A 16,435-nucleotide genomic window follows, 5' to 3' on the forward strand; every position below is an offset into this window, starting at 1 on the left:
TAAAAGGAATCACCAAAGCCAAATCATCTGCTAGTATAAATGTGGGAACATAAAAAGCATAAAAAGTTTGTATGTAATGTAACAGCAATCTTTCAACAAGATTAACCCACAAGGACCGCATATATGGCCACACAGGTATTTGAAAACAAAATCCATGGACACAATTATATTTTCTATGAGTTGCTGCATTCCCGAGAAATTAGCATTTTAATTCACATGCAAATGAGTCATTAAGATCTTTGGGAGTGACAGATCACTTCCTGAGCCTCTGTGTACTGAGATTACTTCCATGCCCAGCACCAGCCTTTTAGCTTGATCGATGTCTCACTCTAAGTGCTCACTCACATCAGTATTTGGTTAGTATTTCACATCAGTATTTGTAAGCCAAAGCCAGGAGTGGAACAATCAGAGGAAAAGTATAAGGCTGTGTGCCCACTATGCGTTTTTAAGCGTTTCCGCAGCGGCAATTCCACAGAAACACTTAAAAAATGCTTGGTAGAAGGTCTGCTATGTTCCCCAATGATAATCCGCATGTGCTGTACACATGCTGCTGAAATTTTCTCTGCAGATTATCATTGCGGTAAAATCCGCAGCACTACCAATTATTTTGCGTAATCGCGGCGTTTTCGCCCCCATTGACTTGCATTGAATCACATAATATCCACATCACTACATGTGCACATGAGGATATCATGCAGTTGAATGAGCGGATGGTACCCGGGTCTGGAGAAAAGGAGACTCTCCTCCAGACCTAGGTACCATAGTACCTGTAAAAAAAAATAATTTAAAATAAAAAATAAAGATTATACTTACCTTCTGATGACCCCCCGGTCTCCATAGCGATCCGGCCTGGCTTCCCGGCAGTTCGCGATGGTCTAAAAGGACCTGCCATGACGTCATTTAGTCATGTGACGGGTCACGCGACTGCTGATGTCTGCAGTCGCGTGACCCGTCACATGACTGAATGACGTCATGGAAGGTCCTTTTAGACCACCGCGAGACAACGGGGAGACTGGACGCATCGGATAAGGACACCGGGGGCCATCAGAAGGTAAGTATAATATTTATTTTTTATTTTTTACCATTCTTTTATGGTCACACTATATAAATCCATGCCGGTTGCATGGATTTACATAGTGTGACCAAGTTGTCAAACACTTTCCAAGTGATGCTAAAATCGCTTGGAAAGCGCTTGACAACCCGCATGCGGAAATGCATGTGAAGAACGCTTCACATCCGCTTGTCCCTGGCAGGAAAAACGCATGTAAAATCCGCATGTACAATCCGCATGTACAATCCGCATGTACAATCCGCATGTACAATCCGCATGCGTTTTTTCTGCCAGGGAGATGCAGAAACGCTCAGGAAAAATCCGGAGCATTTCTGCATCGTGGGCACTTAGCTTAATAGAAACACATCACCACTTCTGTATTTATCACCCACTCCTGGTTTTGGCTTACAAATATGGATGTGAAATACTGACCAAATACTGATAGTGGGAGCAAGTCCTATATCTGATGTCAGGCACCAAGCAAGGAGATCAAACAGCCTAGGAAGGTAGAGGCTCAGGAAGTGCTTTCATAGAATGGTAGAGTTGGAAGGGACCTCCTGGGTCATCTGGTCCAACCCCCTGCTCAAAGCAGGATTCACTAGATCATCTCAGACAGATGTCTGTCCAGCCTCTGTTTGAAGACGTCCATTGAAGGGGAACTCACCACCTCTCGTGGCAGCCTGTTCCACTCATTAATCACCCTAACTGTCAAAAAGTTTTTTCTAATATCTAATCTGTGTCTCCTCCCATTTAGTTTCATCCCATTGCTTCTAGTCTTTCCTTGTGCAAATGAGAATAAAGATGATCCTTCTACAATGTGACAGCCCTTGACATATTTGTAGACAGCTATTAAGTCTCCTCTCAGTCTTCTTTTTTGCAAGCTAAACATTCCCAAATCCTGCAACCGTTCCTCATAGGACATGGTTTGCAGACCAGTCACCATTCTGGTCGCTCTTCTCTGAACTTGCTCCAGTTTGTCTATGTCTTTTTTAAAATGTGGTGCCCAAAACTGTACACAGTATTCCAGATGAGGTCTGACCAAAGAGGAGTAAAGACCGATAATGACTTCACGTGATCTAGACTGTATGCTTCTGTTAATACATCCCAGAATTGTATTTGCCTTTTTTGCTGCTGCATCACACTGTTGACTCATGTTCAGTCTATGATATATTAGTATACCTAAGTCTTTTTCACATGTACTGTTGCTTAGCTCTATTCCTCCCATTCTGTATATGCTTTTTTCATTTTTATTGCCCAGATGTAGTACTTTGCATTTTTCCCTGTTAAAAACCATTCTGTTGGTTGCTGCCCACTGCTCCAGTTTATTTAGGTCTTTTTGAATCCTCTCTCTCTCTTCTCTAGTATTAGCTATCCCTCCTAGCTTTGTGTCATCAGCAAATTTAATCAGTTTACCCTCAATTCCTTCATCTAAATCATTGATAAAGATGTTGAACAATACAGGTCCCAGGACGGAGCCCTGTGGTACCCCACTTGAGACATACATCCAGCTGGATGTGAAGCCATTTACAACCACCCTTTGAGTCCGATCACTAAGCCAGTTATGAATCCACCTAACAGTTGCCTGGTCCATTGCATACTTGGTCATTTTTTCAATAAGGATGATGTGAGATACTTTGTCAAATGCTTTGCTGAAGTCAAGATATACTATATCTACAGCATTTCCCTGATCCACCCAGTCAGTGATTCTGTCATAGAAGGAAATTAAGTTAGTCTGACATGACTTGTTAGTTACAAACCCATGCTGACTCTGGTTAATCACTTCATTCTTATCCAGGTACTTACATACATGTTGTTTAATAATTTGTTCAAAGATCTTTCCTGGTATAGAAGTCAGACTCACCGGCCTATAGTTCCCTGGGTCCACCTTCTTCCCCTTTTTGAAGATAGGAACAACATTTGCTCTTCTCCAGTCTTCTGGGACTTCTCCTGTTCTCCAAGAATTTTCAAAGATTATGGAGAGTGGTTCTAAAATTTCTTCTACAATCTCCTTCAGTACTCTGGGGTGTAATTCATCTGGACCTGGAGACTTGAACTCATTTATGTTAGCTAAATATTCCCTCACAATCTTTCTGTTTACTGATAACTTGGATTCCTCTATTCCTTTAAAAGGACAGTGAAGATCAGTTGATGTTACATTTTCTTTCTGAGAGAAAACAGATGCAAAATAGGAATTAAAAAGTTCGGCCTTCTCAACATCCTCTCTTACCATTTCTCCATTTTCATCCTGTAAAAATCCTATAGCATCTTTGACTTTTCTTTTACTTTTGACATACCCCCAAAATCCTTTTTTATTGCTTTTGACATCTCTTGCAAGCCTTAATTCATTGTCAGCTTTAGCTAACCTGATAAGTGCCCTACAGGATCTGCAGACTGCATTATAATCTTCTTTAGATATGCCTCCCTCTTTCCATTTAATAAACATTTCTTTCTTTCTTTTTAGCATGTGTTTAAGTTCTGTGTTCATCCATCCTGGTTTCCTTAAATGCTTCCCATTCTTCCTACTTTTCGGGATTGTTAACGATTGTGCTTTGAGAATCTCATTTTTAAAAATTTCCCTTCCTTCCTGGACATTTTTGTCCTTAAGGACATCCAGCCATTGGATCCCTCCTATTCTCTTTCTGAGTCTCTTAAAATCTGCCTTTCTAAAATCTAACCTTGAAATTTGAGTCTTCACATGTCTTCCTCCTCTAGTTATCCAAAATTCTATAATAGCATGATCGCTGCCTCCTAGGGTCCCAGCCACCTTTACCTCCTCAACCATTTCCTCCCTGTTTATAAGAATTAGATCCAAAGTAGCAGATCCCCTTGTTTTCTCCCCTACCTTTTGGAAGATAAAGTTGTCAGCAAGAGAGGATAAGAATTTGCTTGACCTGTTAGTTTTACTTGAGAGAGATTCCCAACAAATGTCTGGATAGTTGAAATCTCCCATGACCACTACGTCATATTTTTTTGAGAACTTGGTCATTTGATACATAAAGAGTTCATCCATATCTTCAGCTTGCCCAGGTGGCCTGTAGTAAATGCCTACAATGGTGTCCTTTCCGTTGTTCTCTCCTTGTATTCTTACCCAAACAGTTTCCACAGAACTCCCAGTCTCTGAAGCTTCAATCTCTGTGCAGATATACGCTTTTCTAACATACAATGCAACACCTCCTCCTCGTTTATCAAGTCTGTTTCTTGCAAATAAGTTGTATCCTTTTAGCCTTTTATTCCAATCATGTGTATCGTCCCACCAAGTTTCAGTGATTCCAATGACATCATATTCCTTTTCCTGCATTAGTAGTTCCAATTCTCCTTGTTTGTTGCCCATGCTTTGTGCATTTGTATAAAAACATTTTAGTTTGTGATTGGTTTCTCTTCCTCCCATATTTTTATTATTTAGATTTTTTTGTCTTTGTTCTTCTTTTCCACTTCCAGTAGCAGAGATCTCAATAGTATTTGTCAGCTGTATGGCTTTTTCTGGCCTTTTGCTTCCCTTCCCACATTGTTCTAGTTTAAAGCTCTTCTGATGAGTGTAGCAAGGCGACTTCCAAATACATGTTTTCCAGTCTTCGTAAGGTGCACCCCATCTCTAGCAAGTAGTCCATCGTATAGGTAATTCATTCCGTGATCCAGAAATCCAAATCCTTGTTGACGGCACCATCGACGTAGCCAGTTGTTCACCTGTAGAATCTTATTCCACCTCATTGTTCCATGGCCATCCACTGGGAGGATGGATGAGAAGACCACCTGCGCTCCCAATTCTTTCACTTTCTTGCCTAAGTCTTCAAAGTCACTGCAGATGGTTTCCAGGTCCTTTCTTGCTGTGTCATTTGTCCCCACATGTATTAGCAGGAATGGGTAGTGATCTGTAGGTCTGAAGAGTCTTGATATCCTGTCAGACACATCTTTAATTTTTGCTCCTGGAAGACAGCACATTTCTCTTGAGGTTATGTCTGGTCTGCAGATAGCGGCCTCTGTTCCTCTTAACAGGGAATCCCCCATGACCACCACTCTCCGTTTTTTCTTCACAACATTCTTCTTTCTCCATCCAGGAGGATTCTGAGGGCTTACAAGGTTATTCATTGCTGGCAAAGTCTTATCTTGCTGTATTTCTTCATGGTTCTCCTGTGTGAGAGCCTGGTACTGGTTCCTGAGCAGTATGGGTGCTGACTGCCTCTCGATCCTCCTGCTTCTGTGGGTCACATGCTTCCATTCCTCTGTTTTGTCAGGTGCAGTTCGAATTTCTTCTCTTTCTGAATCATGAAGAGATAATTCTGCTCTGTCTAAGAACTCTTCACCTTCCTTAATGATTTTCAAGGTAGTTAACCTCTCTTCTAGATTTCGCAACTTTTCCTCCAACAGGGACACAAGCTTGCATTTCTGGCATGTGAAGTTTGTCATGCCAACAGTACTTAACACCTCATTTGCATGTGAATTTAAACTCTTTATATAGAAAATATAAGGGTTCTTTCACATGTTCCTGTTTCCAGTAGGTGTGGTGACAGTTTCCACACGTACTGGAGACACTGACACATGCAGACCCATTAAAATCTATGGGTCTGCGCACATGTCAGTGTGTTTTCACGGACCGTGTATCCGTGTGCTCCACATGCTGACATGTCCATTTTTTTGTGGATGCATGGTGGGCAAAAGTGTCTTATGCTGAACACACACGGATGACATCCGTGTGTCATCAGTGAGACACGTACCAGCGCCTGGGAATCAGCTGTACAGTTAGCGCCGTTCCCAAGCAACAGGTGTTGAACACTGCCCTCATCATAGTTCCCTGCTGGCGCTGCGATCAGCACCAGAAGGGTCAATGATGAGGGTAGTAGTAGTCTTCTCCCGCAGTGTCCCTGTGTAAAAACAAGATTAAACAAGACTGGAAGAAGTCTTTCTGGTGTAGCATGTTCCTTAGCCCTCAGAGTACTGTGGGTTAGGGGATTTGGGGGCAGAATAAAAATTGGTATAATTAATGGATTGAAAATTTCGCTCTGCACAATATTAAAAGTTATGGAAGCAGAGAAGGTGGACTGAGCAAAACGCTGATTCCAGGTAATGCTGTTGCTGTCAGAGGGTACATCATCCTGCTGTGATTGAGATGAGCGATGGGACATTTACTCCATTAATGTGCTTCTCAAAGTTTGCAATGGAGGCTAAATGTGACTTGAGTTTGGTGCTGCTACTGCTAAAACCATTGCTGACAGTACTACTGGTGGTGTTAGAGCTGCTTCTAGCTACAACTACATTCTTATCCCTGATATTAGTTTTCTTTTTCTATCACCCTGCCACGTCCACCACCTGTGCTATGTATGGGTTTAGCATACATTTTGGACAAAAGTATAACATTTAATTTGTTTCTAAATTTAAAAAACTTAACCAATTTTTGGTTTAAAATTCTTCCACCCTTGATATAAAAAACGTAACCATAACTAAAGAGGTCATTACGTAAGTACACAAACGGAAAGTAATTTGCAACAACAACTAGCATTACTGTGGCGCCTATGATTGTTAAATAGTTGCAAAATCTTCCTATTGTATGACGTTCAACCAAAAAGAAAAGTAAGTTACTGAAACCTAAAATGATAGGTTGTGAAGTTTCTACACATAGGTTTACAAATGGTGACAAATATGTGGCAACCATGGCAGTATGGCCATGGGGTGAACAGTATCTTGAATAGACAATTAAAACAGGTATTCCAAACATAAAGAGAAAAAGAAAGCCCTTGTGCCTTTATGAATCACTTGCCACAAGCAAGCATGTGCAACTCGCCGTTGCATTGAGATGGCATGTATACACATGTAATACTAGACTAATTGGAGCAATGAAGAGGGCTCAAAAAATGACTTAAAACACCCTTTAGTAGGTAAACACCTGTGTTTAAGTTTCAAGGTTATGTAGATTTTTTCTTCCTTTTCAAAAATAAATAAATAATTAAAAATTGTAAAAATCGATGTGCCTTTATTAACCACTTCGCACCAGAGCCTGTTTTTGCCTTCGTGACCGGGCCAATTTTTTCAATTCTGACCACTGTCACTTTATGAAGTAATTACTCTGGAACGCTTCAACGGATCCCCCTGATTCTGAGACTGTTTTTTCGTGACATACTGTACTTCATGATAGTTGTAAAATTTATTCGATATCACTTGCGTTTATTTGTGAAAAAATCAGAAATTTGGCGAAAATTTTGAAAATTTTGCAATTTTCAAACTTTGAATTTTCATGCCCTTAAATCAGAGAGATATGTCACACAAAATAGTTAATAAACAACATTTCCCACATGTCTACTTTACATCAGCACAATTTTGGAACCAAAATTTTTTTTTTGTTAGGGAGCTATAAGGGTTAAATTTGACCAGCGATTTCTCATTTTTCCAACAAAATTTGCAAAAACATTTTTTTAGGGACCACATCATATTTGAAGTCACTTTGAGGGGTCTTTATGACAGAAAATACCCAAAAGTGACACCATTCTTAAAACTGCACTCCTCAAGGTGCTCAAAACCACATTCAAGAACTTTATTAACCCTTCAGGTGCTTCACAGGAATTTTTGGAATGTGGAAGAAAAAAAATTAACATTTAACTTTTTTCACAAAAATGTTACTTTAGACCCAAATTTTTTTATTTTCGCAGGGGTAACAGGAAAAAATGGACCCCAACATTTTTTGTGCAATTTCTCTTGAGCGCGCTGATACCCAATATGTGAGGGAAAACCACTGTTTGGGCGCACTGCAGGGTTCGGAAGGGAAGGAGCGCCATTAGACTTTTTGAATGTAAAATTTGTCTGAATAATTAGCAGACGCCATGTTGCGTTTGGAGAGCTCCTGATGTTCCTAAACAGTGGAAACCCCCCATAAGTGACACCATTTTGGAAACTAGACCACTTAGGGAACATATCTAGATGTGTGGTGAGCACCTTGAACCCCAAGGTGCTTCACAGAAGTTTATAATATTGAGCTGTAAAAATAAAATTTTCACATTTTTCCCACAAAAGCGTTTTTCATCCCTTAATTTTGCATTATCATAAGGGTAATAGGAAAAATTGCACCATGAAATTTGTTGTGCAATTTCTCCTGAACACGCTGATACCCCGTATGTGGAGGCAAACCACTGTTTGGGCGCACGGCAGGGTTTGGAAGGGAAGGAGCGCCATTTGACTTTTTGAATGTAAAATTTGTTTGAATAATTAGCGATGCCATGTTGCATTTGGGGAGCCCCTGATGTGCCTAAACAGTGGAAACCCCCCACAAGTGACATCATTTTGGAAACTAGACCCCTTAGGGAACTTATCTAGATGTGTGGTGAGCACCTTGCACCCCCAGCCGCTTCACAGAAGTTTATAATATTGAGCCATAAAAATAACATTTTCACATTTTTCCCACAAAAAATGTTTTTCATTCCCTAATTTTGCATTATCATAAGGGTAACAGGATAAATTGCACCATGAAATTTGTTGAGCAATTTCTCCTGAGTACGCCGATACCCCATATGTGGGGGAAAACCACTGCTTTGGTGTACGGCAGGGTTCGGAAGAGAAAGGAGCGCTATGTTGGCTGGGATAGGTTGCAGACACCATGTCACATTTGAAGAGTCGCTGACATGCCGAAACAGCAGAAACCCCCACAAGTGACCCCATTTTGTAAACTACACCTCTCAAGGAATTCATCTAGGGAATTAGTGAGTATTTTTTAATTTTTAAATTTATACCATTGGGCAGTGAAAAAAGCAGAATTATATTTTTACCACAAAAAAATGTTTTACCCTCAGATTTTACATTTTCACACAGGGCAATGGGTAAAAATGGTGCCGAAATGTGTCACACAATTTCTTCTAAAAGTGTCAATACCCCATATGTGGCTGTATCGTACCGCTCAGCCATACGGCGAGATCTGGGGGGGACGGAGTGCTATTTGACAATTGGAGAACCAATTATTGTAGAATAGGCATTTGGATTTGGGAGCACAAAATTTTCTGAATTTCTTTTGGGGGGCAAGGGCCATTCTGCTTTTCCAGAGCCTTTCTGCTACCAGTAACTTGGAAGTCCCTTATATTTTTAACAGATGACGGACTTGAGTGGGGACTAGCTTTTTTTGAGGACTGAGTTGAAGCTTTTATTGGGAACATTTTACGTAACATTTATCCGGCGCTCTAGGCTGAGCACTTACATCGGGGTTTCCATCTAAATTTCCAAGTGATGTAATTCAGATGAAACCCCTGCGGGATCCATTCACTGTAATGAGGCAGCAGAGTTACTCTGGACTCCGTCTGGCCTCTGTTTAGCGGTGTCCTTTTTTTCAGAAGTGCACAAAACTGTGGCCAACCGCACTTTTATGCACGCCTAAAACAAATGACACCGTGGGATCCCAGGCCAGACGGCATCCACAGTGCCTATATCTGCCTCATTACAGGTAATCTTCCATCATGGGTTCCGGCTGAATCACATATTTCAGAGATTTACATGGAAACTCTGGGGTAAGTGCTCAGCGCAGAGCGCAGGATAAATGTAAGGCTCTGCGCCTTACTGTGATCTTTGGGAGACATAATAAACTAATCAGTAGCAGGTGAGGAATTGGTTTTATTTATTTTTTACGCCATTCCTAGTGTGATATAACTGATTAGATTACTTTATTCTTTGGGCCGGTGCAATTACAGATATACCAGCTTAAATATTGGGTTTTTATGACTGACAGCTGTCACACACTAAAAGACGCTTTTTTTTGCAAAATCTAGTTTTTGCATTGCCATATTTTGAGAGCTATAATTTTTCCAGATTTTGGCCGACAGAGTCATATGCGGCTTGTTTTTTGCGGGACGAGTTGACATTTTTATTAGTACGTGACATTTTTTGATCGCTTTCTATTCCATTTTTTGGGAGGTAAAATTAACAAAAACCAACAATTCAGGAATTGTTTTTTGAGGGTTTTTTTTATGCCGTTCTGCGTGTGGTAAAAGTGATCAGGCAGCGTTATTGTTCGGGTCAGTACGTTTGCAGCGATACTACACTTACTGTATATTTTTTTATGTTTTGGCGCTTTTACACAATAAAACCATTTTATAGAAAAAATATTTTTTTTGCATTGCTTTATTCTGAGCGCTATAACTTTTTTATTTTTCGGCTGATGGAGCTGTATGGCGGCTTTTTTTTGCGGAACAAGATGACATTTTCAGCGGTACCATTTTTATTTCCATTTTGCTTTTTGATCGCATTTTTTTCCACTTTTTGTTTGGCGATATGAGGAAAAAGCATAGTTTTTTGCTCCGTTTTTTATTTATTTTTATTACGGTGTGTACAGAAGGAGTTAATTAGTGTGACAGTTTTATAGCTCGGGTTGTTTCAGACGCGGTGATACCAAATATGTGTACTTTTTTTATTTTTGCATAAATATACGGATTTATCGGTTTAATATTTTATTTATTTATTTTTATTTATTTTGTAATTTTTTTTAACAGTTTAAAAACATTTTTTTTTACATTTTTACTTAGTCCCTGTATGGGACATTAATTTTTATTTTTCTGATCACTGATCTCATGTAATGTAATAGACATGTATTACATTACATGAGATCTTCCCTGACTGTTTCACAGTCAGTCTCCTGCCTGGCTTCAGCTGCAGGCTGTGCCAGGCAGTACACCATATATGGCAGATCTGGAGGCGATCATGTGACCTCCAGCTGCCATAGCAACGTCAGGTCCTGGAAGGTATAAGGGGGCCGTCGGAGAGGTAAGTGGATGACCCCCTCTCCTCCTGCTGTCTTCTATATGCCGTGATCACTATAGATCGCGGCATATAGAAGACAGCAAAGGGTTAACATCACTGGGACCTGATACAATCAGGTCCCGATGATGTTCCCTGTCAGAGCTATCGCTCTGCACCGCTCCCACAGCGCCTGCAAGACCCTGGGGGTCCTGAGCGCTGCGGTACCACCCACCATTTTTAAACGTCCGCGCTACACAGAGCCCAGGCAGCGCTGACGTTTATCTACAGTGGGCGGTCGGGAAGCGGTTAAATAGGATGGGACAATGAAATCTGGGCAGATTTCTTTGTCAGGCGGTGTGTTCTTGGGAGTAAATTTGCACATTTAAATTGGGTAAACCGCCTAATTGCAGTGAGGATGCTCCGGTGCATTACGTGACGTGTCACTATCTTGATTGGGTGACCCATAGGTTGAGAGCGGCGCATGCGTTATTGCAGCACAATCCTCAATAGGACACTTCCGCCAGCCGTCCATGGACTGCAAGCGCCTCACCGCTGCTAGGCAGCGGCGCATGCACAGGCGTGCACTATGTAAGCCAGCCAAATGTCTGGAGATGCCACAAACGGGCATGCACACAAACCAATCGTGATCAGAGAAGGGGAATATGCCGCTGTGGAATTTAAATATGCTGGTTGGAATTTAAATGTGAAATTGGGTATTAGGTATGCTGAGTGAAGTTGGAATTCATATGAATTAGGTATTAAATATGCTAAATGGAAATATTAGGTATGCTAGGTGAAGTTGGAATGGACTGTCTATCACTGTGGTGCTAAATGTTGTTTGAACAGTACAATTAAACAAGTGATTAATGAATGTAGATTAAAGAACTAAAGCTCAAATAAGTGAATAAAGGGCAGCGAAAGGATACAGACTGCTAAAAGTGATAAGGAAAATACAGTTAATTTGTGTTGTAAATGAGAAGTACATTATATTATATTATTATATTGTATATATATTGTAGTTATAAATGACAAGATGCATATTTGCAACTGTCAGTATATATGTAATAAAAGTGCAGTAGGTATTAGTTTAGAAAAGTGCAGCTGCATAAGTGTATTGGTGTCATCAATTGGAAGGTAAGGTGCAAGTTAAATATGTATAAAGGGTATAAAAATACAAACTCTGAAAAATGATAAAGAAAAGTGCCCTTAATTCATTTATTCAAGTTGCAGTAGTGAACAAGTGATAATGATGCTTAAGTAGATAACAACCATGGGAAATGCTTATAACATTGCCAATGAGAAGATTAAATAAATGTAAGGGGTGGCAATATCTAAATCTGTATAACCTATATTAAAAAGTGGATTGAAAAAATTAATGGATAATTTGAACAACAATGCCTATAATATCAAATTAACCTACAAATTTGGAAGAACAGTGGAATTTCTGGATATACTCATATCAGCAGATCAAGATTAACCATTACTTTATGTAGGAAACCAACAGCAACCAATTCTTTGCTACATGCAACATCATCTCACCTTCATTCTACCATTTGGGGAATCCAAATCGGTCAGTTTTTACGAGTCAAGCGAATTTGCTCCGAAACATCCCAATTTGAATTTCACGCCAGTGAATTATCGGAATGCTTCAAAGAGCGAGGGTATAGTCACAGAAACATCAAGTGGGGGTACTTGAGAGCAAAAAATACCCCAAGAAATTCCTTGTTATATAAGAGCAATCTTCGCATCAACCAATCAACCACAAATGGTGAGGTGCGTTTGATTACTAATTTTCATAACCAGTGGTTTAGCTTCAAGCAAATAATCAGAAAACATTGGCATATTCTATTAACGGAGCCAATTCTAAAACAAATTTTGCCCACCAATCCTTCCATTGTGGCCAAACGTTCACGTAACTTAGGAGATGTCCGAACACATAGTCATTATGATCCCCAACAAGAAGGTTTAAGGGATAGAGAGGGACCGAAGGGTTTCTTTCCCTGCGGACTCTGCAAAGTCTGCGCCAATTTGGTAAGAACCAAAAACTTCAGGAACCCTGATGGTTCTAAAAGCTTTGAAATTAGACATCATATCACTTGCTCTACAAAAGCAGTTGTTTATCAGGCAGAATGCCCCTGCAATAAAATGTATATAGGCCTCACTAGCCGAGAATTAAAAATAAGAACAAGGAAACATTACCTTGATATTGGGAAAGCGAAGATAAGCACAGATGATTCAACTTTAAAAATCATCCCCAAACATTTCAAGAAATACCATAAGTGTAACCCCTACTTATTAAAAATACAGGGTATAGATCTGGTCAGTATGGGATTTAGGGGTGGTGATCTTGCCCAAAAAAACTAGCTATACAAGAAAGTTTGTGGATATATAGGCTGGGAGCATTAGCACCACAGGGTCTTAATGAAAGCTTTGCCTTTGGGGCCTTTTTATAATCCATTTTGTCTTTTTATAAGCCATGAATTATTTCAGCATGTTAGGTAAGGGGTTTTGTTTGTAGTGCTTTTAAGGTTGTAACAGTTGTTTGTCTTTTTTAGCAATTTGCATTAAATGCCATTGGTATGAGACGATCCGATTGATTTGGTGTGGTTATCCTTAATGAATTCAGGGAGTGGTGGAGTCCTTTATGGTGGTTCATGAACAAGAGATTCCTGGCTGGTGATGGCTACAGACCCGGACCCTGACATACCAACATATACCAGAATGGAGCCATATAAGCCTTGGATGCAAGAACTTGACCCATTGAAACAGATCCTGACATTTCATTAATGACAACCAGACTGTATTACTTACCGGTTGGGACTGAACAGAGACACCATGTGTGATTGGAGGCTGTAAAGATGAAGTCAGATGAGATGTAATTCTGAAGCCTCTCTTACATCCCTGCAATCAATAACAAAAATGAAAAGTTATGCACTGGGTATTGCTATATGGACTTTTGCATCATTTATTTATTTATTTAACACTATCTAGGTTTGTGAATTATAATCAGCACTATTGGTGTTATGATTAAGAAAAAGTTTTTTTATTGTATTCTACTCAATTTTGTACTCTCCTCTTTTTTAATTAATATGATTAACTCATTAAAAATTAGAAATTATAATATATTTCACTTCACATATCACTTTAGCAATTACATACCTGCAAATTTAAAATTTTCACATTAACTAATTTTTGAAATATAAATAATTTATTAAAATTTGAAACACACCATATGTACTTTTCCACATAATTTTCACTATATTCTTTAGGTTTACACCTTACTTACAATAATAAGTCTATTAATTGACTCTGGCAAAAATGTCGGCATATTCATTACACAAATTGGCACATTAAAAATTGCACCTGATTTTAGTTAATTTTTTCACATTTTATTAAGAAATTAATTTTTCCTTTTTTTTATTTCTTCCAAATCACCAATTTGGTAATATTAATTGGAATATGGTTTGCTGTTAAGAAATTAGATACATTATTTAGGGCATAGTAATTATTGATATGTTTATATTGGAAGTTTTGTGGTGAATATTGTATAGGTTACTGCTCGTTTAAATAGCAAAGTTAGTCTGGTCAACACATAGTTTATGGTGAATATACATCACATTCAGATAATGCCCAATAATATTCTCATGCACATTTCTATTCATAAACCACCTTCAGCCTCCTTTTTCAACATATATAGGTGCATCTCACTAAATTAGAATATCATCAAAAAGTTAATTTATTTCAGTTCTTCAATACAAAAAGTGAAACTCCTATATTATATAGAGTCATTACAAACAGAGTGATCTGTTTCTAGTGTTTATTTCTGTTACTGTTGAAGATTATGGCTTATAGCCAATGAAAACACAAAAGTCATTATCTCAGTAAATTAGAATACTTTATAACAACAGCTTGAAAAATGTTTTTAAAATCCGAAATGTTGGCCCACTAAAATGTATGTTCAGTAAATGCACTCAATACTTGGTCGGGGCTCCTTTTGCATCAATTACTGCATCAATGTGGCGTGGCATGGAGGCGATCAGCCTGTGGCACTGCTGAGGTGTTATGGAAGTCCAGGTTGCTTTGATAGCAGCCTTCAGCTCATCAGCATTGTTGAGTCTGGTGTCTCTCATCTTCCTCTTAACAATACCCCATAGATTCACTATGGAGTTAAGGTCAGGTGAGTTTTCTGGACAATCAAGCACAGTGATACTGTTGTTTTTAAACCAGGTATTGGTACTTTTGGTAGTGTGGACAGGTGCCAAGTCCTGCTGGAGAATGAAATTTCCTTCTCCATAAAGCTTGTCGGCAGAGGGAAGCATGAAGTGCTCTAAAATTTCCTGGTAGACGGCTGCGCTGACTTTGGTCTTGATAAAACACCGTGGACCTACACCAGCAGATGACATGGCTCCCAAATCATCACTGATTGTGGAAACCTCACACTAGACCTCAAGCAGCTTGGATTGTGTGCCTCTCCACTCTTCCTCCAGACTCTGGGACCTTGATTTCCAAATGAAAATTGGAACTCTGGGACCTTGTGGAGTGTGTCAATGACTGCCTTCTGGACATCTGGCAAGCCAGCAGTCTTTCCCATGATTGTGGAGCCTACTGAAACAGACTAACAGACCTTTTTAAATGCTTAGGAATCCACTGTAGATGTTTTTGTTAATTATTTTAATTTACTGAGATAATGACTTTTGTGTTTCATTGGCTGTAAGCCATAATCATCAACATTAACAGAAATAAACACTTGAAATAGATCACTCTGTTTGTTATGACTCTATATAATATATGAGCTTCACTTTTTGCATTGAAGAACTGAAATAAATTAACTTTTTGATGATATTCTAATTTAGTGAGATGCACCTGTACTTACTTTCCCTGATTAAAAATGGCCACCGCCGCTGTTGTTGTGAGTGCGCATGTGCTGACTGCGGATGAATCGGGAGCCGGGAATCGCAGTCTGTAGTGGCCTGCCACGCCTCCTCCAAAGCCCTGGGGTTGGGCAGGAGGGATGTTGTCGCGGGTCCCGTGACCGGGCTTCCAGACTCTATATAAGGATGTACCCAGATCAGCTGATGCTTGTGTCGTATAAACTAGCAATAGGCGACGTCACACATGTCTTTTTTATAATTAGCCAATCTCTGTATTTAAACAAGCATGCCCACACCTAGACATGCCCCTTGAAGAAATTGAGTGAAACGTGAGCATCGGGGCTGAAGGCAGGAGCTCCCCTATTTTTCATACAACATTTCTTGCAATAAGGTAAAACAACTTTGAGGTTTAGGCTATTCATTTATTATTTATCTAAATGGTTTCATGTTAGCAAGCATGTGGAGTTTTGTGATGAGATTAACCCTTAAAAATGCAGTGGCTGATAAATTAGCACTATAGTTATTTTATTGGGGTTTCTCCCCACTATAATCACATAGGCCAACTGGCAGCTTGCAATTTAATAAGATCTGGGAATTGTGCAATAGTAGTATAGCCATGTATTTGAATTTAGCCTGTAACTATAATACAGTAAGTGTTGAATTTACAAAAGATAACTTCAATATTGTTTGGTGCAGCTCCTGCACTTTCATTTCTTGGACCTGTCCTGTTTATTTGTTTTTTTTCATTCGAATTATTTAATAAAAATAGTTTTTATATTAAATTAAAATGTGTCACTTCTAGTTGTCACCA

The sequence above is a fragment of the Phyllobates terribilis genome, unplaced genomic scaffold (assembly GCF_046119375.1).
Source record: "Phyllobates terribilis strain yellow unplaced genomic scaffold, ASM4611937v1 Scaffold_11__3_contigs__length_659146591, whole genome shotgun sequence".
NCBI lineage: Eukaryota > Metazoa > Chordata > Amphibia > Anura > Dendrobatidae > Phyllobates > Phyllobates terribilis.